Source organism: Vigna umbellata, chromosome 2, assembly GCF_029865625.1.
Source record: "Vigna umbellata cultivar VRB3 chromosome 2, Vumbellata_1.0, whole genome shotgun sequence".
NCBI lineage: Eukaryota > Viridiplantae > Streptophyta > Magnoliopsida > Fabales > Fabaceae > Vigna > Vigna umbellata.
The window spans coordinates 37332383-37357554 of NC_142166.1; the positions used below are offsets into that span (position 1 = coordinate 37332383).

At 31.2% G+C, this 25172-nt stretch overlaps 2 non-coding genes across 2 annotated transcripts; one reads left to right on the top strand and one right to left on the bottom strand.

Annotated features, from left to right (window-relative positions):
- Positions 1 to 15631: 15631 nt before the first annotated feature.
- Positions 15632 to 15703, top strand: TRNAW-CCA (transfer RNA tryptophan (anticodon CCA)). The gene has a single exon. It is a non-coding gene; the product is annotated as a tRNA-Trp (tRNA).
- Positions 15704 to 23401: 7698 nt separating this feature from the next.
- Positions 23402 to 23473, bottom strand: TRNAW-CCA (transfer RNA tryptophan (anticodon CCA)). Its single transcript has one exon. It is a non-coding gene; the product is annotated as a tRNA-Trp (tRNA).
- Positions 23474 to 25172: the final 1699 nt, after the last annotated feature.

The window sequence follows — 25172 nt, forward strand, 5'->3', positions numbered from 1 at the left end:
TAAATCCATCCTCACATGTTTGCTCTAATCATACTATTCTCCAAAACAAATGTACAACAAAAAATCACAAATATTAAAATTGATATGTGAACATGTTAATGATTGGTTAATATAAGGACGTCAAAATTAATCTGAAATTATTATATTATTATGTTAATTAAATTTTTCACAAAAATATTTATTTGTTAGTTTCAGTTCTCACTCTTTTTTTATTAATTTAGGAAAACCTATTTATTACTCTCTTTTAATAAAATAAAATCTTAAAGTGAAATTGGAGTATTCTTTGGCCATATGAAGAAAGTCATTTGAGGCTTTCTACCTTTGTCTAAAATGTTTTTGTGCTAGTCATTAATTTGAAATACCTGTGATATCTAGTTGGATGCATAAAGGACTACATGATCTTTTATATCTTTAGCTTGATTAATTATGTAGCTTCCCAAATTACATATAATTAGTACAAGAGTTTACATAATTGATTATGTATGATCCATACGTAAATTAATACGTAGACAATTTTTTGTTAAGAAGCCTACTAAATAGATTATACATTAGTCATAATTAATTATATAACCTTTTCATAAAGCATAGGATTCAATGCATTATAGAACCTTTTCTATTTTGTGTTTTCTTACATTTTTCTTTTCGCATTATTTATATCTAAATAGACAAAAAAAAATAGAAATTTATAAAACTTTAATATGGATATTTTTCTGACGCAAACAAAGGGTGACGTCAGATTGAATATGATTTTTTTTGTGATAAGAAAATAAAAGAGAGCGCGTAGAAGAATGCATTAACAGGAGAGAGACCTGCATAAATGGGACAGCACAAGAGAAGCATCGATGAGGGAGATGAGATGAATAAGGATCGGCGGCGGCGGCGGCGGCGTGAAGTTCGAGGGAAAAGCTTGAGTTGAGCTTCGGGCAGGAGGAAAAAAGAGGACACGTGTGAGTGATTGTGAAACGTGTGGCTGATGTTACAATCTGAATCGCAATATCTCTCTGTCTGGGGTCTCAGTCTCGGTCACTTCATTCACATGTGGTGTTTGCACCACCGTTCATTCCATCGCTTCTACACACACAATCTTCCCTCACCGTCAGATCAATCCACTGGTTGTTCTTACATCTTTCTCAAACGCCATACCCAAGGCCCAACAACAAACAATAACTATCCATGTTCACGCTTCCACTATTCTTCTTATTAACTCTTCAAAATATATTCATATAAATTAAATTTGATATTCTAAAATATATTACTTTTTTTCATATATTAAAATCATTATTTTGAAAACAAAACAATATGAAAATATAAAAAATTAGTATAAAATTTAAACTCATGCTGTTACAATTATTTTTAAATCTATTTTAATTTATAAAAGTAAAATATAATTAATATCTGATATACAAACTTTTGTATTTTTAACACTTAAAAAATAAATTATTAGAATTTAATAATTGTTATAAAATATAAATCTGATAATAGAAAGAAGAAGTAAGAAAAAAAAGATAAAATAACAGAAAACAAACACTAATTTTCCGTATCATATTATCAAGAAGAAAAATCTTATTTAGATATACAAAATGCAACCTAAATGGTACAAGTTACAAAATTTCATAAAAAACAATCAACATATAAGTAATGATACAAAACCAATATACAATCATTAATTAATAACAGTAATATATATATATATATATATATATATATATATATATATATATATATATATATGTGTGTGTGTGTGTGTGTGTGTATATTAATTTTAAATAAAATTATTTAAAAAAAAACTTAAAATATAAATTTAGTTAAAAAAATTAAATTTTAAGTATAATTTAAATCAAATTACTTAATAAGATATTAATACAAATAAATTTAGTCTTTTTTAAAAGTAAGTTTATGAGTTGTGCGAAGATATAAATTTTAAAAAATTAATCTTATACTAAATAATTTCAAATCTTATATATTCTAAATAAAATAATAATAAAAATAGATAAAATCAAATTATAAACTATTTCTCTATGATTAATATCTTTTTCATTACTAATTTTTATCAATCACTAAAATTTAAAATAATTAAATAAAACTTATCAGCAAACAATAAATATCCACAGAAAATATCATAATATTCATACACGTCTTATCAATAATTGGATAATTAAATATCATATCTATTACATGCTTATATTCATTAAAAGTATCAATTTAATATCAGTTTGCTCCAGAATTTCCATTACTACGATTTTTTTTTTCGCAATCTGTATGTCATATAAAAAATGTTATTGGAAAATATAATGCTTTAAAAAAATCGTTAAATTTTAATCATTAATTATAAATAGCTTATTTAACTAAACGTTGTGAATAAATATTTCATCTATACAAATTTTATTAATAAACGTGCTAGTATGAAAAAAAAAAAGTTATGACAAAACTAACAATGAAACTTAAAAAATATTCAAAATTTAAAAACACAATTCAAAAAATGAGATTATTACCACCTGCAAGATTGAACCAACAAGTAAAACCAGTAATGAATTTCAAACAACAATGAAAATCAAGAAATCACTATTCGAAAACTGAAACCCCAAAATTCAAACAAAGGATAATGTTACACTTAAATCGGAAAACCAAATGAAAACAAAGATATGGTAAATCTCCCTCGATTGCGCATAAAACTTCCAGCTGATAAACCTCCAAACACTCGTTTGCGCCATGCCTTCAAGCTTAATTCCACCTTGCAAATAAACCTATCTTGCAAATAAACCTATCTCTAAATGTTATTTCAAATGAAAAAGGTACATATTTTGTCTACTAATTTTTGGGGTTAGATTGAAAAAACATATTTTTAATATCTAGTGTTTATGTAAAGTCTATAATTTTTATTATAGAAAAGCTGATAAGAGATAATAATTAAGGATAAATATTCTTTTTATGTATGTAGATTATTTTTTAAAACACAAATCTATCTAAATCTTTCATTTTTTTCTCTTTTAGTTCAAATCTCAATATTTTCATTTTATCTTATTTAATTTGCATACTTTTACTTCCTACACTCCTCTTACTTAATTTCAACACCAATTAATAAAAGGGTAAAAGATTATTTTGCCCCTAGGATAAAATACAAATAAAACAAAAGTTTCTCTTAACTCTTTCTCTTCCTAGAATTGAACCCATAATCATTCAATCCTAGATCATCCTTCTATCAACAAGTCAACCCATCACATTGATAAGATCAAACACACAAAATTAACAACATATCAAACATGTGTTGCACTTTATCAAAATAAATGAAAATAATTAACATAACAATTATGTTCTAAGAACTACTTAAGCCTCGAACATCAATTATCAAACGATAGTACTCAAGTCTCAAAACCACTTTATTTTCTAATTATTGTATATTTCTTGGGTCTTACAAGGTTGAATCACCAAGTCGATCGGCCAAGCCGATTAGTTGAGATGATCTTTCAATACTGAAAAGTTGATAGAGAAATCGAGGTAGAGAGGTTGAGGTCGACTAGTTGAGCCAACCGACTAGGTCGACTGATTGAGGTGAGTTGTCACGACTAAAAAGTCAATAGAGAAATTAAGGCTGATAGGTGAGGCTGACTTAACAATCCAACTAGTTGAGCTAGGATTTTAAGACTGAAAAATCTACAGGGAAATTGAGACCTAAAGGATGAGGTTGACTAGTAGAGGCTGAGTAGTCGAGGCCGAGCAATGGGGGTTAATTGATCGAGCTAAGATTTCAAGACTAATAAGTTGATGGAGAAATTGAGGTCGATAGGTAAGGCAATTTTGTCGAGCTGATTGATTGTGCTGAGATGTCAAGACTAAAAAGTCGATAGAGAAATTGAGGCCGAGAGGAAGGGGCTGATTGATCGAGGTTGTAAGGTTAATACCGTGAAGTTAAGGTCAAGAAAGTGCGAGATGTCAAGAGTGAAAATTCGACAAAGGAATTAAGGTCGATGATGAGTGCATATATATTTATACCAATATTTATGGTTTAAATTTAAAATTTTGATGAAATTCTTGTGATTAAATAGTTTATTTGAATAGGATTTGTGTGAAGTGAACTTAGGGAATTAAAAGGGCTTAAAAAGTGAATTTTAGTTACATAATTTATTTTTGGATAGGGGACTTCCACTTGGCAGTGCCCCCATTGCACAGTCCTCATTAGGTCAAAAAGCTCAAAGTTGGTCAAACAAGGAGTTAAAATGCAAAGATTAACATCTTTTGGGTCTTTCTACAATTTTTTAGGAATAGGAATGACTAAATTGGAATTTTGGGAAAAGTTTTGTTGTTAAAAATTTATTAGATGTTCTATAAGATAATTAGTCTGAAAATATCAACAGAAAATAATTTCCAAATATTTTTAAAACTGACAAAATTTGTTAAATATTTGAGAGATATTACCTTATCAGATAAGAGATTTTATCAACAGAAAAATCAGAATCCAAGTCCAATCAAGTTCTATATAAAGAGACCAAGGGGAAGCAGAAGAGAAACTCAACACTCTACATTTAGCAACTCCACCACTCCTCTCACTTTTATTTTTATCATGTCTTCCACTCCATTTATGGAGGGCTAAACTTCTAGGGCTATTTCACTGTAATTTCATTATGCATTCTGAGGTTAAGTTGAATTAATGTTTTGATTTCTTTTGATTATTGAATTGGGTTATCTTTCTTCTATGTCGTTTATCTCTCAATCACGTCAAAAGTATTTGTTTTTACATCATAATGTGTTTGAATATACATGCATATTGATCACATAAGTTCAAGGGTTTCTAGGTTTGATTGAGAATGTACTTTGTGATTGAATTTAGGAGCTTTCATATTATTGAATGAGTTTTTGCTACCAATTGAAAATGTACTTTGATTAGTGGTAAGAACTTTAACAACAATTAATTGAGAATTTACTTTGATTAATTAACTTTTAATTTGGTTAAGAGATTAAAAAATAGACATGAATAAATACAATAAGATTTAATTGACAATGTATTTTCTTTGAATTATTGTGAATAATCTAGAATGGTCTTGCTTTTGATTGAGAATCTACTTTGATTAATTGTAAGATCGCCCTCAAATTAATTAGAATGTACTTTAATTAATTTGAAACTCAAACAATAATCAATTGAATAATAATTTGTGGATAATCGATGATGAATCTATCTTGGAAAAGTAGTGGAATTAGCCTATTTTATTATAATTGTTTTAAAGTCTATTATTTGTTCTTTAATTAAACTCACAACATTCTTCAATATTAATTTCATTATGATAGATTTTTACTTTTATTTTAAGCATTGATTGCATTTTATTAACCTTTTAGAGTCTTCATAAGAGTCAAGTATTTGAAAATAAATTTCATATTCATTGGAAAACGTCTTCGGATTACTTTAACCATATCTAGTTTGTTACCACTAACTTGACAATATTGAAGTTTTCTTGTAAAGTAGTATTAATTTGATAGTGTCAATGATAATGTATTAGTCAACAAGATGAGGCTGACATGTTGAGGCAGACCGATGAAGATCAAAAGGTAAGAATGAGAAGTCAAAACTGTGAAGTTGAGGTCGACTGGCTGAGCTGAAATGTCAATACAAAAAATTTGACAAACAAATCGAGGCTGAGAGGTTGTGATGACTTGGGCCCAAGCCCAATTATCTTTGTGTAGTATTTCTTTTACTTTTATTAAAGCATGTGTACAAGGTGTTAGGCATGTGGTAGATAGGAGAGACTTTTTGTCCTATATATAGACATGCCACCACCTTTTGTAAAGAACTTTTGAGCATAATGAATTGTTATTCTGTTGAGTGCACTCCAGAGCCATTCTACCTTGAAAGTCAGGGCTAGAGAATCTCAAAGGATCTCTTATAGCCACCTTCCATCTCACACCATCCATTCTCTCATTTCCCATCTTAAGTTTCTCACTCCTCTGTATAATCACCTTTCCTCCATCCAACGGATGCGCTTGGCACGCGTCAGCTCTCCTCGTAGACACATCCCTTCTCGCTATGTCATCAGCCTTATCAGCCATGTTTCATTCTCGCATCTTAGAGAAACACGTCTTCATTTCGTGTCTTCATCCGCGTTCTCTCTCGAGAGAGTTCTTCAACCACGAACCACATCATCACAAAACCTTCATTGTAAGCCAGTTCCACTGAACCTTGCCTCGGATCCTTTTTATCCTTGCTATTTCACACTTTCGCACCGATTGAACGCCCATACACTCAACCTTAGCTCATTATCTAAGGTTTCTCCCAATTTCCACCGATTAAACCTTCGCTTCCAACCTTTTTCACCGTTTAATCGAACCATTTCACCGATTAAACCACCATACAACACCCGATATTCAACCTCCACCGAACAAACCACAATCCTAGGGTTTCCTAAGATTGTTCGTTGTTTCGGTCTTTGTCATCCTTCAACTCTATTTTCCCTGCGTCTCCAGTTTATTCCGTGATTTGCTCTAGATTCTCTGACTCTTCTCCGATCTGCCATGACCAGGGGGTCATCAGGTTGAGGCCTGCTAGCCAAGCTGACTGGCCGAGTGGTAGAGACCAAAGACCAGTTAAGCCGACTGGCCGAGTGATAGAAGCCAATCATTTGAGGTTGGTCATGCCAAGAGGGAGAGGGCTCAAAGTTTTATCTCTTATTTGTGCTTCCTCTTCATTTCTCGCATCATAGTTGAAACATCCCAAAATATATCATTAAACTATATAATAGTCATCTCATATTTAATATAATAGATCAGTTATGGACATGAATATAAAGTGATATTTACAGTCATCCAAAAAGAACCATAAATTTAAACTTTATATACAATATAGTTGTGTCAAAACTATATACAGTAGTGGTAATATCAACTACCAAAAGAAGACAAATCTAAAACATATAACTACTAATCTATCTATGCATTAGGGGCATCTTCATCAAGAACCTGCTCCACTTTCACCTCACATCACCATTTGCTCACACCCACCAGATGATCATCGTCATGATTTAAGTACGAGCACATACAAACAATACACAAACACAAGGGTAAACTAGATACAAAACAAGTCATATAACATTTAGAATAAGGCGTACAAGTATCATATATAACATAGATCAACCCACACATCCTAATATACAAGGACCTAAATTGACTATTCGGATTTAGAATGAATGTCGAGCTATGGTGGGTTGTGCACTTGTGGTGGCCTCTACTGCTTTGCAAAGCCATTGCCAACGGGTTTCACCCTACCATACTCACAAGGTTAGTTTGTTCCACGCCTTGGATCATACTGGAAGCACCCAAGACTAAGACCTCTTGCTACTCTCACGACATGTGTCAATCTTCTCTACTTGAGAATGAAAGACCATTAGAATGTCAGGATAACCCCCAAGATCCTACAATCATACTAATGATACTTGAAATCAACACCAATAAGTTCCTCCTTGGAACTCAATTCCACACCTTTGAAACAATTCATATCACTTCACATTCACATAGTATGCCAATACATGAGACTAATGACCATACATTAAAGAAATAAAAACACCCTTAAGAGTCATATGAAAAAACACAATAACACAATTTCTTCATGGCATCATGATACTCATATTTAGATAAAGAAAACAACTTTGAAACCCTCACCACTAGCTTCGACAGGATCCCAAACCCCCCAAAACGACCTAAAAAACGCCTAAAATGGACATCCAGAACCCTGAAAACTCTTCAAACTAGTGTAGTGGTGATTTTGGGACAACAATAATCGATTATCATATTTGATAATTGATTATTACCGAGAGTTTTGAAAAAAATATGACCCTCTAACTAGAATAATCGATTATCAAGTGAGATAATCGATTATTCTTATCAGCTTTTTACAACAACTTGATTTTTATGGTTTTGGTGCATCTTAGACATATCCAAATAATCAATTTAGAATCTGTAACACTAATATTGATCCATAAACATGTTTATAGTACTATATTTCTCATTTGGATAGGAATTAGATGTATCAAACGAATTCAATAACTCAAAAGTGTCTAAACTTAATTCTATCATGCTATTATCTACTATTATCTCTTCCACAATAGATTTCACTTATTTAAAGATCTATACAAGTCATAATAGGTCTAATAATACACTCTAAACTTCCCAAAACTGTTCACAACCCTTTCCTAAAAAATCACACTACTCAAAACCCCACTTTTACACTAAAAACACTACAAAACTTCCCCAATGAAGTACCCCTTTTGTTTCATATCAGATTTTAATCAAAGGACACCTCTAAGAAGTCTTAAATGATCATACAACAGTGCTAAACTAGTTACTTCCTTACTCCCAAACTTATCTCTCAAACTCACCCAACAAAACATCTATTTTTGACCTTAAAATCCAAGTAATTGACTCTTCTTTACTCCAAACACTTTGAATTCAGTTTTAAATCATCATACAACTTCTCCACCATGCACAATTATAACAACATAGGCATTAGAAACAGACCATCCCAAATATGCAATAGTCATACCATCATTGATCATCATTTAAACACCATGAATATTAGTATAAGTCTACAATTTCACTCCATCAAAATTATCATACATGCAAGCACTAAATTTACGCAAAAAACATAATAGAAATACAAATACTAGCTTCCCTTACCTAGTACTTTTCTCCTTCATGGCAACACCTAAGATCACGAGACGCTAGACATAAACCCCTTTGCGAAATCGTAACCCTGAAATCACGACAAATTTGAAAGAGGAAAGGAACCCCAAATTCGAATCCTAAACCGATCGTGAAGAACGTTGTGTCAGAGTCACCAAAAACTCACCGTGAAGAAGTCGCAACTCCGCTGTCGTGGAAAGAATGTCGTCGCCGCACCCACGAATAGAAATGTCTTTCCACGGGGAGGAATGTGTTTCCTCCTGCTACTCTATTTCTCTCACACTAGGGTTTTGCAAAGAAAAAAAAAGAAGGAAAAGGGGAGAATGGTGAGGGAAAAAGAAGAGAAAGAAGGGAAAGTGAAAGAAGAATAGAAGAGAGGAGAAAAGAAGGATACGAAGAAAAGAGGTAAAGAAGAAGAAAAAGGATTCTTACAATAGTTATGTGCTCCATATGTTGGTTGCTAACTTCTTTCACTATTGTCTTGCTTGTCTTGTTCCTTGTGGTTACCATGTGAGTAAAAGAAATGCTCGCTCAACCTTAAGATGGGAGCCAAAAATTTTTTTGTAAGGTTTAGCGATCTCTCGGTTCTCAAAGGCTCATTGGACTTCTCTTGCTACAACTGGTTCTCAAGTTTTATGTCTTGCCGATTGTCCACACCGCTCGGAGGGTTCTTGCAAAATGTATTCTGACTAGAGCTGTCAAAACGGATAACCCGGCTCGATCCAGCCCGACCCACCACGGGTTCGTCACTTGGTGAGCCAACCCAACCTGACTCACCTATTAGCGAGCTGAAAAAATTTGAACCTGCCTCGACCCACCACGGGTTGGTAGGTTAAACGAGTTGACTCACTAACTCACTTAATTATAAGTTTTTTTTAAAATAAAAAAAAATTATAATTTTTTTAATTCAAATTTAGATAAATTTCACTATAAAATGATGTTAAACTCCAACGACAATTCAAAAATAAAATAAAAATATCATACAATCTAAGCGTAATCAGAAAACAAGCACAAAAGGCAAACAAATAAGTTTTTAATATTGATGATTTTTTTTATCACTTGTCCATTTATAATATTAGAGTCTTGAATAGATAAATCTATAATATTTTTCTCTCTTGAAACATCGTTTTTAATCTCCATCTACAATATAATAAAAAAAAATGCTAACTAATAATATTGAAAAAAATAATAATTAAATTATATTATGTGGGTTTGTGAGCCAGTTCGGCTCACCATGGTTCAACCCGGATGAGCTGGGTTCAAAGTGAGCCGGATTGAGAACTAACTCGTATAAAAAAATTACACTCTTTTCAAACCCAACTCGGCTCAAACCTATGGTGGACCGAGTTGGCTCGCGGGTTACAACCCATTTTAACAACCCTAATTCTGACGTTCAAATCAGATAGGATCTGAGTAAAGGAGTATTAAGTCACTAGTAAATATACAACATTTTAGCTCACACATTATGCTTCGGTTTCAAAAAAACCAAAGCGTACAAAAATGTGGTGGCAATTTCTTAATTATGACGACATTATATGCTTCGGTTTAGTGCGAACCGATGCCTAAGGGGGTATACTGCCTCAATTCTCTAACAAACCGAGGCAAAAAACCCTACTAAATCAGACTTTTCACTAGAAAGCTTTTTTGAAATAGGCCTAGTGCCTCGATTCTCTGACCTTCCGACGCAAAAAACCCTGACAACTTTTTCATAATAGGCTTATTGCCTCGATTATCTGACTAATCGAGGCAAAAAACCTTAATAGCTTTTTTGAAATAGGCTTATTGCCTAAGTTCTCTGACCAATGGAGGCAGTATGTCCTGCCAGAAACTGATTCTAAACATTTCAAATCTATTTTGTCAACCTTTATTGCCTTAGTTTAATTTTAACTGATGCCATAGGCCCTTTATGCCTCAGTTTAAGCGCGAATCGATGCCTATAGTTAGTAGATATTTTAAAATTTTTCATTTACAACTTTATTTTGATTTTTTTCTGGAAGGTTTATGCATCAGTTGTTTTTATAATAGAGGTAATAGTCTCTTTGATAATTAAATTCCAAAGGCGTAAAACAGTAAACACATTTTCACACTTTCTTCTTCTTCTTCCGCTAGAAAATGCAAACTGTTGCTTCCCATCTCGCGCGAATAGTTTGTCGTTCCGTTGTCGTTGCCTCCACCACTAGTCGTCGTTGTTGCCTCCACCATTGGTCGTTGCCGCTGCCTCCACCACTGGTCGTTGCCGCTGCCTCCACCACTGGTCGCCATCTCCTCCGCTTCATCCTCATCGACGTTGGCGCATTCATCCTCCTAATCCTCTTCCTTGTCTTCCTCATATAGGTCATCATCCACCCCACTAAGCCTCGCTTCACCCTCCAAGACACCACCCTCTTCACCTTCAACCTCTCTTCCCCCATCCCTAACACCGTCTCTCTCACCATGCAGGTCACCTTATCCGCCACAACCCCAACTGAATCAGTGTCTACTAACACACACTCCACCTCCATGCCTCCTACTGTAGCTAGCAAATCTCCCTCCCCACCGCTGTCCTCGACACCTACCAAGGCCACCACAACTTTACCGTCTGGTTGCCCTTTTTCTGAATAGGCAAAAGTCTCAATTTCTAGAAAAGAAAAGGCATATATCGCCTCGATTCGAATCCAACCGAGGTAAAAGCCCCGACATACTGTCTCGGTTCTGAATCGAGGCAAAAGAGCTCATTTTTGCCTCGCCTGTATATACCTCGGTTCATGAACCGCTGCATATAGATGAAAATAATCAGTGTCGTTTTCCTTTACTACACTAGTGAATACAATATTGCATGTGTTTGAACAACTATAACTTATACCTTTATTGAATGTATTTGTCATTGTTTTTTTACTTTTCTTTTGCCTAATCAGAGTTTAATCATACCTTAATAAGAATTAGTGAGTTGATTCATAATTATCATTAGTTAAATGTTAATCTAAGTTTTATTTTACAACCGGTTAATCTTATCATTCGATTAAGATGATTGACCTCGAATAATCAGTAAAAATATCAACTAGTGTTAATTGAAAATAATCGATTATGATGATCAATAGATCCACACAAAATTTACTAATCCGTCTACTTGACTCAAAAGATATACACCTTACAATTTCGGAATGAAGAGTCAACTTAGAATCCATCTTGGATTTGTGAGGACATCTTCATCCTTGTAAATGTATACAAGTATTTTGCAATATTTGAAAATGTTGGTTTTGAATGAACTTTCGTCCTCTTTAATTACTTTTTTGTCTTCTGTGATCCAAAAGATTAATGTCACATCATTGATGTCTCGAAATCAATTATTTAAATGCATCTTATAACAAATAATCAGAGTTATATGTTGTTATTATTTTTAGCGAAGATCAAATATAACTTAATAAAAGCTACCAGATTACATATGTGTTTGTAACAATAACTACACAATTCTTCTGCTGCATAGAACAAGTAGATTGGTTCGTTATTACATGTAATCCAACATTTAAAGGAATATTAGTTAGGCAAGTTACGTGAGGAATTGACCCGTGTTACCTAATTATCTTTATTTTGAAGTTAATTAGCTCAAAAGCTTATTTGTATCTAAATATGCGTGGTCTAAAGTTGCATGCTGACATATTGCTTTATCAAATTGTCACATTCAGAAAAGAAAAAAAAATGTATCAATTTGATATTAGAGATTCAAATTTTTCTTGCTTTTACTTACACACTACCACTTTAATATATAATCTTCCGCCTAAAAAAAATTAAGAATAACCCTTATTAAAGCTTAAAACTTCAAACTAAGTTTACAGATGGAAACATGTTGGTTGGCCCAGTTTATATTCCTGTCGGACTGGTATTAGAATCACTATGGCGAGTTTAAATTCAGTTCACCATTTTCTTCCTTTATTATAGTTTATTCATAAAAAAGTTTTGAATTTTTCGTTTTAAGAAATTGCATTGAATGATTCGTTATCATTCTTTCTTTGGGTTTTATTGTTATATTTATTATTATTATCATTTTATCCAATATCAAGTATATGATGATTTCCATGATATGAAGATGTTTTTCTTTAATTTTTCAGCTAAAAGGAGTCATGTTTCAAACCTGTTATTTTTGGTGAAATGTTTCTTAACAAGTAATTTTCCTTTACCAAGGAGAGACAACCTTACGGTAGATGAAAAGAATTTTACAAGTGGGTAAATTGTAGGAAGAAGTAATTTATTTTACGGGTCCTAACAGCCTTCAATTCAGGTCCATTATGTAAAAGGCACTAAGCAGATTAAGATGCTGAATCAACTCAACGAAAAAGAACACTTTTCTTGAAAATCATTGGAACAGAAAAGTTATACAAAATCTACCATGCCTTATCTATTAAACTTTAATTAGTAGGTTCTTTGCTTAGCCACTCCTTCCTCCACATGTATACCACTTTTCCTACCAACCAATCTTCAATCTTCACTCATTTTTTACTCCCACCACCAATTATGTCAAACCTTTGTGCATTAGGGACACCTACACCGACACTTCTATTCCATATTCTATTCACAACACAAACTTCTCACAAAACCCTCTCACAAAAACAACAAAAGAGGGAAAATATACCAAAATTAGGTCTCTATCTCAATCTTTAAGCTAAATCAGAAAAATCAAAATTTAAGGTCGCCTTCTAGCTGCACGAAAACTACCCATCATTCACCAACAGATTCCAAGTCAAACTCGTGATCAACTTCACACACTTTTTTCTTAACAACATCCTTAAACAAAGTTATTTGTGGGGGTTACAATTTCACTATTGATGTGACAACTTTCGTTGAAAAAAATATATAACTATTCTTAGTAATTTTAAGAGTTGATAGAGAATTTATAAAACTGATTACTTTAAAATTGTTAAATATGGCATGATGATAGAAAAAACTTCCCAGAGTTCTTAAATCTCATGTAATGTTACAGGACTCAGAAAACAGCACCCGTAGATACACCATTGAACATGCTCTAACAATAATTATATAATTCCACCATCAATGCCGTTTACCCGGTTCTCTTGTCTCCTTATTCCGTACAAAAAGAATTCCACTGTTCACAATGGGACACACCTCAACATGCAGTGATTGCAGTGTTTAACAAAATGAAAAAGAAAAAAAGAAAAAGTTAGCCAAACCATCTTTATGCGCTTTGGCTATAGTTTATAGTTTTTCCATTTTTGTGGAGAAGTGGTGGAGCCAAACCCATTGTTGCAAGTTTTGAATCGGTGAGAAGCATATTCAATTCAAAAGAAAGCACCACAATTAAAAATAATGCATTGTATTATATATCCTTATAATTTCAGTCACATGAAGCTCACAATATGTGTAAGTGGCGTTTATTCATCTTCTCTTTCAAAGTTTCAAGGAGTCAGCATGTACACACCAATAGTTTATACGACTATTCAAGCCAAGAAAACAGCACTATTGCATTGAAACGAAGCTTAAATTTTGTAAATAACAGAAATATTCAAAAGAGAACAAAGACTTGGGAGAACGCATGCGATCGCAGCAGCATTTTTTAAGATTTCCAGCTTTGGAATACAGCTTTAGTCCACTCAGTAGAATACACAACGAATGTGGGGTCAAAAACTGTGTATGATCATCGCCAACTTAATATATATATTTATATATTTATAGAAAGATAAATTTCATGATTAGATAATTGCATATTTGAAATAAAAGATGTTGAAGCGAAAAGGACGTTTTTGTTGAATGGAGAAGTATGCGATGTCAGCGTCAGTGGAGTGTACATACATTGTGTGAAGTTCAAATTAGTCACTCAACATCGCAGACGTCAATCAACTTCTGTTGTGCATTATGGTTTTGGTATCAGTGTTTGGGCTTTCTGTGTCTATCACAGCCAGAGAACGTGCATGTTACAAGTTGCCCTAGGCGACACCTTTGGTCGAGCATGACTATTTCTACTTAGGAGCATAACAATTCAAACACAAAATTCGATTGTTCTACCAAACCTTCTAACGTTACTAACTTTTGCACTCATATCAAAGCATTAGTCTTCGGATTTGTTAATAGGATAGCACTGTTTTTAAATGTAAGACTGGTAGTTGACACCAATAAACTAACGAATTTAAATCTGCAAAACATTTTTGTCAAAACCTTTTTTTAACGAGGAACATGTTTGTCCATACTTTTTGTGTGGGGGAGGGGTGTGAATGATTTCACATTCTGGTTTTTGTACTGCTAATTAAGAACCACAATCTCACTGGAATTGAAGTTGATCCCCAAAAGTAAGCAAATGGACTTTTATGATGAGTATCTATGAAGGAACTGAATCAGAGAACTGTGTATATCTTCTACCTTCAATCGATCACCTTCACGTGATTCTGTCCCGTTTTTTTCTAAGTGTTTCTACAAAACCCAATTCATAGGATCACTCTTCTATCTATGTCTACTCTCTCCTTCTGTGTGATTCAATTCATTCCTGCATAGAAAAGAACAACTTTTTAGTTCAAAAGTGTAATATATGTCTTATGAATGAGTACACATACATACCTTATGTTCTGGAATTTAATAAATACAAGTAACAACGGATGGGTAATTTTAAAAAATGGATTCCTGGATATGGCTTTTGGCAAGAAGGATTGCTTATTATTTTTCATTACCATCCGTTTCTGAAAGAATTTAGGCATAATAGAGAATGTTGGTCCATTCTAAAATTGTTATATTATTGCGTAACCACATTAATAAAAAAAAGAGATACGCTGGAAATTAGATGATAAATTTAATTTCAAAATAAAAGTTATGATGTACAGTTTTTGTTTTTGTTAGAGAATATACAGAGCAATAATCTACTTCCGTTTCATGCATAAATGAAACTAGAACAATGGATGAACCAATCCAAAAGTGGCCCAAAATTAAGTGTAAAGATGGCCCAATTCAAATTAAATATAAATATTAATATTATATGGAAAAAGTTAACAACAACGGATCCGTGGCGCAATGGTAGCGCGTCTGACTCCAGATCAGAAGGTTGCGTGTTCGATTCACGTCGGGTTCAAACCCCAATCTATAAATTTTTAATTTCAATAGATTTTGCATTCTTGTCTTATACTGTTGATGATGAAATATATCCAAAGATTATTTTCTGAAAGAAAAAGTGAATAATTGTTAGAATAAATACTTATTTTATTATTTTTAATATATGAGTGATTCTCTTGCACAAAATGCTCAAACTTATATGTGATATTGTAAGATTAATAACTCTTTTTAATAGTAAATATTCAGTTTGGTTCCTGTTTGAGATTTCTTATAAAAGAAATCAGACCAAACCGAAGATTAAAAAAATACTATGAAATAATTTAGTAAACTTTTAATTTTTTTTTTCAGAAATAAGAACCTAATTTATATTTGTTTATAATGATAGAAAAAAGTTTAAAAGAAAAACTACCATTGAAAATGTTATGATTTTAATCAGATTATAATTTCTTTCCGCCCTGATTATCTTGTATAGTTGATAAAAACATCTAAAAGTAACATATGTAAGAAAAAAGAAATAGACTGAAGTGATTGTTTCTTAAGAAAAGTACAGTAAAACTGTACAAACGGGCTTACAATGAATAGTGACGATACAATATATTAGGAACTTTTTCTACTTTTCTTAATTACATATTTCATTTAAAGAGAAAGTGTGAAATCATATGCATTTAGGAATGTCAATAAGTATTTTAAAATACTTACGAATATCCGTGAATACTTATATATATTAAAAAATATATATATTATAAATTTTAAAAATAAAATCATAATATGTATATATATGTATATATATATATATATATATATATATATATATATATATGTATGTATATGTATATATAAAATAAATTAATTTTAATTTTAATTTAATTTAATTTAATAAAATATAAATAAATTTTTTATTTTAATTTTTTTGGGTAACGAATATCTATGGATACAGGTAGTATGATACTCGCACTCAACCCGTTTATTCACGATTGTTAAAATACTCGTTACCTATAGGTCATAAATATCTGCGGATATCAATTATTCGTTGTGGATTTTATTTACGGATACTCATAAGTATGAGTATTTTTATCATTCCTATATGTATAAGATGTAACATTCAATTTCACACATAATATTATATAATTAATACTTGAAATAAATTGTTCATGAGTATAAAATTATTATAGTTATTCAAAGTATAATTGTAATAATTATGAAGGTACTACATCTTATTGAAAATTATTGTCAATGGAATACACCATGTCATTCACAAGGTTAGCCCATTTACATGTATGGTCAAAGCAATGTTCATAAACTAGAACATCATGTTTCTATTATCATATACCTCATCCTTCTCTACTTAAGATTGGATGATTATTAGTATATTAGGATAATCTTCAACGTCAGGACAAGCTAATGAATAACCACCACAAAATCTCTCCACGAGATCCCTGGACAAACTCATACAATAAATGCACTCATCATATATTCTCATACCACTTTCTTAGGTATATTGCACAACAACTTAACAACATATGTATGATCTTAAAACTTCAGAACTTTATAAAAAAATTGTAGTTTCAAAAATGTATGATCTTGCATTCAAATTAAATGTAATTGAATGAGTGACACAGTGCAAAAAGAATAGACTCAATTTGATAATTGTAGAAAAAATTATGCACCAAACAAACAACAAAGGTCAAAGTGATCACCAACCTAAACTACTGGAATATTACATGAACAATTGCTCTAACTACAAACCTTTAATTAAAGATTTGATCGGTCAAAGTAAATAATAACATATTTAAAACTCGCAGTAAAAATTTCAACTTGGTCTGATGGTTAATGAAGCAGAAATCTTAATTTTAACGAGATGACTCAAAAATAGAATTAAGGTGGTGTTGAATTCCTTAAAAATGCGAAACTAATTTCTTTAAGCACAAACATCCAACTAATAGTCCTAGTGATCAAAGTGAATACATATATGTTAGAAATGATATATCAAAATTTCAAGTTAATCTAATGGTTAACAAGATGGGAATTGAGGTTTTTACCAAGATGACTCAGAAACAAAACTAAGGTTGTGTTGAGCTCCCTAAAAAGTACAAAACTAATTTCTCTAATCATAACATCCAATTAATAATCCAAGCGGTTAAGTTGAATTAATATATCTTAGGAACCATATCTTAAATTTTTAGATTAGTCTAACGGTTAACAAGGTGGGAGTGGAGATTTTACAAGATGACTTAAAAACCAAACTAAGACGGTTTTAAGCTTCCTAGAAAATACAAAGCTAATTTCTCTAATTACATACATCTACTTAATAACCTAAGCATTCAAATTGAATCAGTATATTTTAGGAATCCTATGTCAAAATTTTAGGTTAATCTAACGATTAATTGGTGTTAGGTTTCTTATATGGACAACTCATACTTCCGAGATGGTTAACCTTCCCAGTCTTTTTGAAGTAAAAAAATTTCAACAAGTGAGGTACAAGCTTTGTATTCCTTGGTTTAACACATTTCTCCTCAATAGGATCATGCAAGTTTTTACACAATAACAAATTTTTCATGTGAGATTTTCATAAACATTAGTCTTGGAAATGGTATCAGGTTTCTTATATGGACAACTCATACCTCTTATATGGGTTAATCTTCCCGATCTATCCAAGTAAAAAAAAAAAAATCAACAAGTGAGTTACAAGTTTTCTATTCCTTATTTTAACACCTTGCTTCTCAATAGGATCATACAAGTCTCTTGCAAAATAACAAAGCTTTCATACGAGATTTTCATATTGAATAATTGGTAAAATCTCATTTAATCATAGTTATAACACCATTACTATCTACCATATATGGAGCATAAACCAAACCTTCTAATTGGAACTTTAATATTAGATGTTGGGAGGATAACAAAAATAGCAATCAAAAGCAAAACTCATATGATTTTTCCCCTATATAAAATATGCAAAATAATGAGATGTAAAAAAATAGAGAAGAGAGAAACCAACATGTGTCAAAACTTTTTATCTCATTAATACCTCAAGAGGAAAAACCTACTAGACCAGAATAGTAAAAACATCCACTAATAAAAATTAATGGATACACCACAAGTTCTCTTAGAGGTTTCAAGGATAAAAAAATTATTTTCTTCACCAACAAGGTAGATAACAACACAATAAAACCCCAATGAGTACTTAGCTACACAATAGAGGAAACCCAATGTATGAGATGCATATCTTCTAATCATTATGTTTTTGTGAAGAATTTTCTTAATAAAAATTTTATTATTCTCTTGTTTTATGTTGATGACATCTGAATTGTTGGTCATGCATAAATGTGCTCAAAGTGAAGGGAATTCAAAGTTTGTTAGTACTTCACTTGTAGATCACTTGAAGTCGAGTTCAAAGTAATGTCCTACAAGTGAAAACGAGAGAAGAGAAGCAAAAGATTTCATAGTTTGATGTATGGTATGATATGTACAAGGCCAGATATTGTTCATGTTGTTAATGTTGTTAGTTGTTTCCTTACTAATCTTGGGAAAGAGCATTGAAAAGTTGTGAAGTAGATACTTTGTCTCAAAGGCACTTCTAGAGTTTGTTTGTGCTTTGGAAGTTGTAGTCTGTGTTGAGTGGTTAGACAAATATGAACATGCCTAGTGATATGAATTTTAGAAAATCCATTTCGAGTTTGTGATTACCTTTCGCAAGGAAAGCATTATTATGACAATTGAAACTACAAAAAGTGTAGTTGCTCTATCTATTATAGAGGCAAAATAAATTATCGTTATAGAAAATGCTAAGGAGGTATTGTGGATGTAGAATTTCCTACAAGAATTGGGATTATCACAAGAAAAAATATTTTGTATTATGATAGTCAAAGTGTAATCCATGTCGATAAGAACTGAATATTTCATTCAAGGTCAAAGCTTATTGAAGTTCGATATCATTGAAAACAAGATGCATTGGATATAAAAAAATTATCATTAGAGAAAAATCATATTGATGACAATGACTCGGATAAGATGACACATGTAGGATAACTTGTTATGGGCAAGGAGAAAGTCAGTTCGGTTGATTATGACTTCAATGAATTGGTGAAAAAAAAAGTATTATTTACTAGGTGAGTCATCAATTTATTGGGTCACACTGACTTAATGAAGGAAAAAAAAAGAGATGTTATTTTCTTTACGTGCTACCAACCTATTATGCAATTTAAAATAATACACAATTTGCATTAAATTTTGAGGATGGAAACAAACAATACCTTTGAGTGCTTTTGATGGGAAAAGAAAAGAGGTCACCAAGAGTGAAACAGAATGCATATCTATGCGCATAAGCTAGCTTAGAGAAGAGATTTTATATCATATCTTATATATTGAGTTTTCTTTGTTGTTTAGTTAAGTATGCATTGAATTTTCTTGTGTTTTTATTTACTTGTTAATAAAGAGAATATTTTCTATCAATTCTTGAATGTTTTAAAAAACTTATGATAAACCAATTAATTACTATTATTGGAAGTTCCATATTAAAAACATTTAGTGTTTCGGATTTCTTTTTCCTTATTTTATGCATTTAATTATTTTATATATATTTGTAAAGAGAATAATTAATGAGCTTTGTTTCTATTTATTGTTGTATTATCTTTGGAAAAGATTTTACTATACTTATCACTAAACATAAAAGTAGTATTGGAATAAACATGAGCTATATTATGTTTTGATATGTAGTCACTAGTACAAAAATATCATATAACATCGTTGTTTTTTGGCCTTTCACGTCGAATTTGAGTTCGACGTCATATCGAGAGACGTTAAATTGACGTCGAATTTAAAAAATTCGACGTTACCAAATTGACATTGAATTTTGTCAATATTCAACATTAATCAATTTTTTTGTTTTTTTTAATTAATTGTGATCCTTTTTTACAACTCTATGAGACATGAAAAGCAGAACAACAACAAATTTCAGTTTTTGGTATTTTATAAAGCATGAACTATGAACGTGTAGTATAGTATCAACAACAAACAACAATAACAAACAACAAACACCAATAACAAACAAGTTCAACCAAACAACAACAACAAACAAATTCAACAAAAAAACAACAAACAAGTTCAACAAATAAGTTCTTCAAAACGAAAACAAAAACAAACCTTCAAAATGTGAGTTCTTCGGAATAAAGTATCGTCACCAGTGAGAGAAAGCAGAATGCACCTATAAAGTACAAGAACACGAAAATAATCGGTCAAAACAAACGAAAATCATACATAAAGTAGTTAATTAACATGCATTTGTATCAAATGAAAGAAATGTTACATGTGATGGTCGTCAAACTTCGTTCGAGAAAAGTTTGAGAAGAGAAGAGAGTCTCGCGCGCTAAGAGAAAGTGAATGAATTTTCAATCTCCCGCTCAAATTTTTATTGAATTCACTACAGAATACGTCAAAATCCTTACAGAATTCGACGTATTATATGTGGTTTAAAAGAAAAAAGAAAAAAGAATTAAAAATGGGGTTACTTTTTGGCTTCTGGCTGACAAATAATACGTCGAAGCCCTACAGAATTTGAGCTATTATTTGTTGTTTAAAAGAAAAAATAAAAAAGAATTAAAAAGGGGTAACTCTTTGGCTTCTGACTGAACAATAATATGTCGAAGCCCCTTCAGAATTTCACGTACTATTGATGGTTTAAAAGAAAAAATAATTAAAAAGGGTGACTCTTTGGCTTCTGGCTGACAAATATTACGTCGAAGCCGCTACAGAATTTGACGTACTATTGATGGTTTAAAAGAAAGAAAAAAAAGAATGGCGCGCTAATTTAAATAATTACCATCATAAAACGTCGAATTGTATAGAACTTCGACGTTTTACAATTCTAAACGACATCTAATAATTGTATTTATTTACAAAAATGTCACTGGTCATTTTTAACGTTGGCTATGCAGTGGTTGGACGTTAAACTTGTGACGTTATACGATATTTTTGCATTAATGAGTGTAAGTAAAGAGAGAAAACAAATAGTAAAAGTCGAGATATTTATGAATTGTATTGGTTACAATTATTGTTGAGGAATTTATGGATTAGAAAAAAAAAATTTGACATCCTCTTTTAAAATTAAATTCATACTACAATTCTTTTAGTGATAAATCATTAAAATAGAACATTTAAATAAAACATAAATCATATTATTTAATAAAAAGAAATTGTGAAATGAGTGTAAAAAATTTGATGGTTGATAATAATTTTTCATGCTTGAATTTTACATTCAAAACTAGCATTGTTGTATTATTATGACAATAAGATGGTATTACATATTACAATTAACCTAGTATTTCACGAAAAACCTGAACACATACAGATTTTTGTCAATTTATGTGGGATAAAATTTAAGATGATTTAATCACAGGTTGCAAACATGTTCTTTCATGTGAATAACTTGGTGACACCAAACCATTTAAAGAAAAAGTTTTTGTTTTTGGAATGAAACATAAGTTAAAATAAGTTTTAATATTCATTCTCCAACTTAAAGAAAAGTATTACGAAATCAACCATATCTCATAATTTTCAAAATAAAAGATTATATCTATCCATATTAGATTAACTTATCTGTAGAGATTGTATTATAAAATATAAGAAAAGTGGAAAGAAAAAGCATGGATTGATGATGCATGGTGTGTGGAAAGAGGTGTACCCCATTGGAAGTAACTTCATTGGTAGGAATGTAACTGTCAAAGTCCCACACGGATGCCCTATGTCACTCCATGCCCCCTTGTTTCCTGGACCTTTGTCTATAATACTCACTCTCACTTTTCACCAACATTTATCCCAAACGCTGCTATTCTTATTTAATTTACCATCAACTTGCCTCAAAACTTCACATGCATTGTTTATTATTTTCTGCTTCCTTCAAACTTCAAAAGATAACCCTCTTCTCATGCATGCACAATATACACTTTCTTCCCTCGTCCACACCCCATGTGTTTGAGGAAATCCCCCAATGCCTAACCCTTCTATCGAAAGAGATATCAATGGATTCGTTGGAGTCAACTCTTTATGACTCACTCTCACATTTTGTTCATTGCACCCATTTATTGTGAAAGGAATTCAAGCAATTATAAAGTTAACCAGTTCATGTTTTCGACAAAAACCATGGTTTTGGTTAATGGAATATATCCATTAATCCTTCTTTCAAACTTTTCTGTCTTCTCACTCTTCCTCCACGGCCTTCCTCAACTGCTCATGCCACATTCATACTTATAAAATATAATAAAAAAAACACCACATGAATTAAAGTAATAATGTAGTGTTCACACTTAGCAAAATGCTAACTATTGGTAAAAACAAAAGGAAATTGGAGCTGGAGTGAGAGATATTTTTCTTAAATGAGGATGTTTCAAATTTAGTTAAATGTTACGTCTTAATTAATTTTGAGAGATTGAACTTAACTTCCGTGATTGAATGAACTTGAATCCTTATTAATACTATTTAAGATGTACGCCAAATGTTATCCATTCATATCACGGGTCTATTCTTCCCCAGTCTCCAACCTAATGTAGATTTGGTGTATGTTTAATTGGATCAACTTCTTTCATTTAAAAATATAAGTATAAAATTCATAATTATACAAACTAAATCAAATTAGATTGTTTAACTATTTTTCTGCTTTAAAGCAGTTTATCTCTTTACAATACCGAGGGAAAAAAAATACAACGGTAGCCAACGGATCGGGGTTTGAACCCGACGTGAATCGAACACGCAACCTTCTGATCTGGAGTCAGACGCGCTACCATTGCGCCACGGATCCATTGATGATATAACTATCATATAAGATATAAAATAGCTACTACAAAATTTTCAAAATATATCTCTTGATGATTATAGAGATTCCAGAAGTTCGTAGTAGTTGATTTTGTATTAATTTTACCGAAATAAATAATATATTAATGTGATCAACTTTATAACTACACTCCAGTTTTACCTTTTGAGATTTGACTTTAATAAAAGTAGGTTTACGCCTATATTATTAATTAGATTCCTTAATTTCAAAAGGGAATTTTTTACTACATCTACTCCTTTTAATTAAAAAATTACAATGCTCTGTATTTTCTTTAATATTTTAGTTGGAGTGAATAGGTATGTTTGAGTTTTTATAAAAAAAAATATCTTTTTTACAGAAATAAGCATATTTTAATTTTACAATATATGTTTGTCTAATCTATTTATTTTTAAAATTTAAAACAAATCACGTAGACTTTATATAAGTTTTTTTTTTATTTCAAAAACACTTTTTCAAGTTTAAATAATTTATTATTGTAAATATAATAGAACATTAAATATGAACATCTCTCTCAAGAGATATTGCAACTTACCTTAAATATTGTGAGCAATTAGCCTATTTTACTTAAAGACATTAAAATCATTCCGATTTTTTCCTCTTCGTAAAGGATCATTTCACTCAAGGACAAAATGTAGTTGAGATTAAGAGATGCCATGTGGCTCTCCATTTTAATTATCTACAGCTAATTATATGCGCATTTATAATTAATAAATTGATTATAGTTTTAGTGGATAATATTCTTTCACCATATTCTCCCGTGGTTTTAATTTGTACAGATACAACAATTTTAATTTGTGAAATAACACTAGATATAATTTTTTTATGTAAATAAAATTTACAGCAAATCATCCACTTTTATTTTCCGTATTTTTTTTATTTGATTATTTTCTCTTGATTTCTCAATTAGCCTTGACCTTGCATCTTGTTTCACGATAATGCATTGCCAGAAACCGTATCGGTAGAAATATACTACCTAAACATATTATTTCACACACTAGTTAGCATTTAGTAAATCTAGAAAAGTAAAATTATTTAATTGGAAATTGTGAAAGGTAAAAAGGTAATGAAAAAAAAAATAGTTTTACAGATAATAAATTTGATTTAGGGGATACTATTCAGCCTGTTGTTAGAAGAATATATAAGGTTTGTTTGTTGTGGTTCCAAACTTGTATTTGGAGCAACGATTCCTACCAAACATTAACTAAACTAAAATTGGACGGTCGTGTCTATATTCAGGGATCAATTAGTTGTCGGCCAGAAGACACGAACAAAAATACTAAAATATTTAAAACCATCCCTTTACACTTCATTACCGACACACTATTCGCATTAATTATTTCCTTAAATTATGTCGGTTTTCAAATTTATTGAGCAGATTATGTAGCTAAACTCATTCCTTCAATGACAATCTTAGATATATGAAAATGACAGAGTATATAAGGATGGTTAACTACTTAACTTGTTATTCAAATACAAAACACAAAATACAAAAATATGCTTAACGTGATTCTTAAAGTTTATGTGACACTCCCACGTATACAATCAAATAACTACTTTCTTCCATTTTATCCACCTAATTAAACTGCTAATATATATCTCTTCACGTCCAAACACGTAACATACAACTATACAAACAAGCTAAATTAGCAAACAAAAATAAATCTAT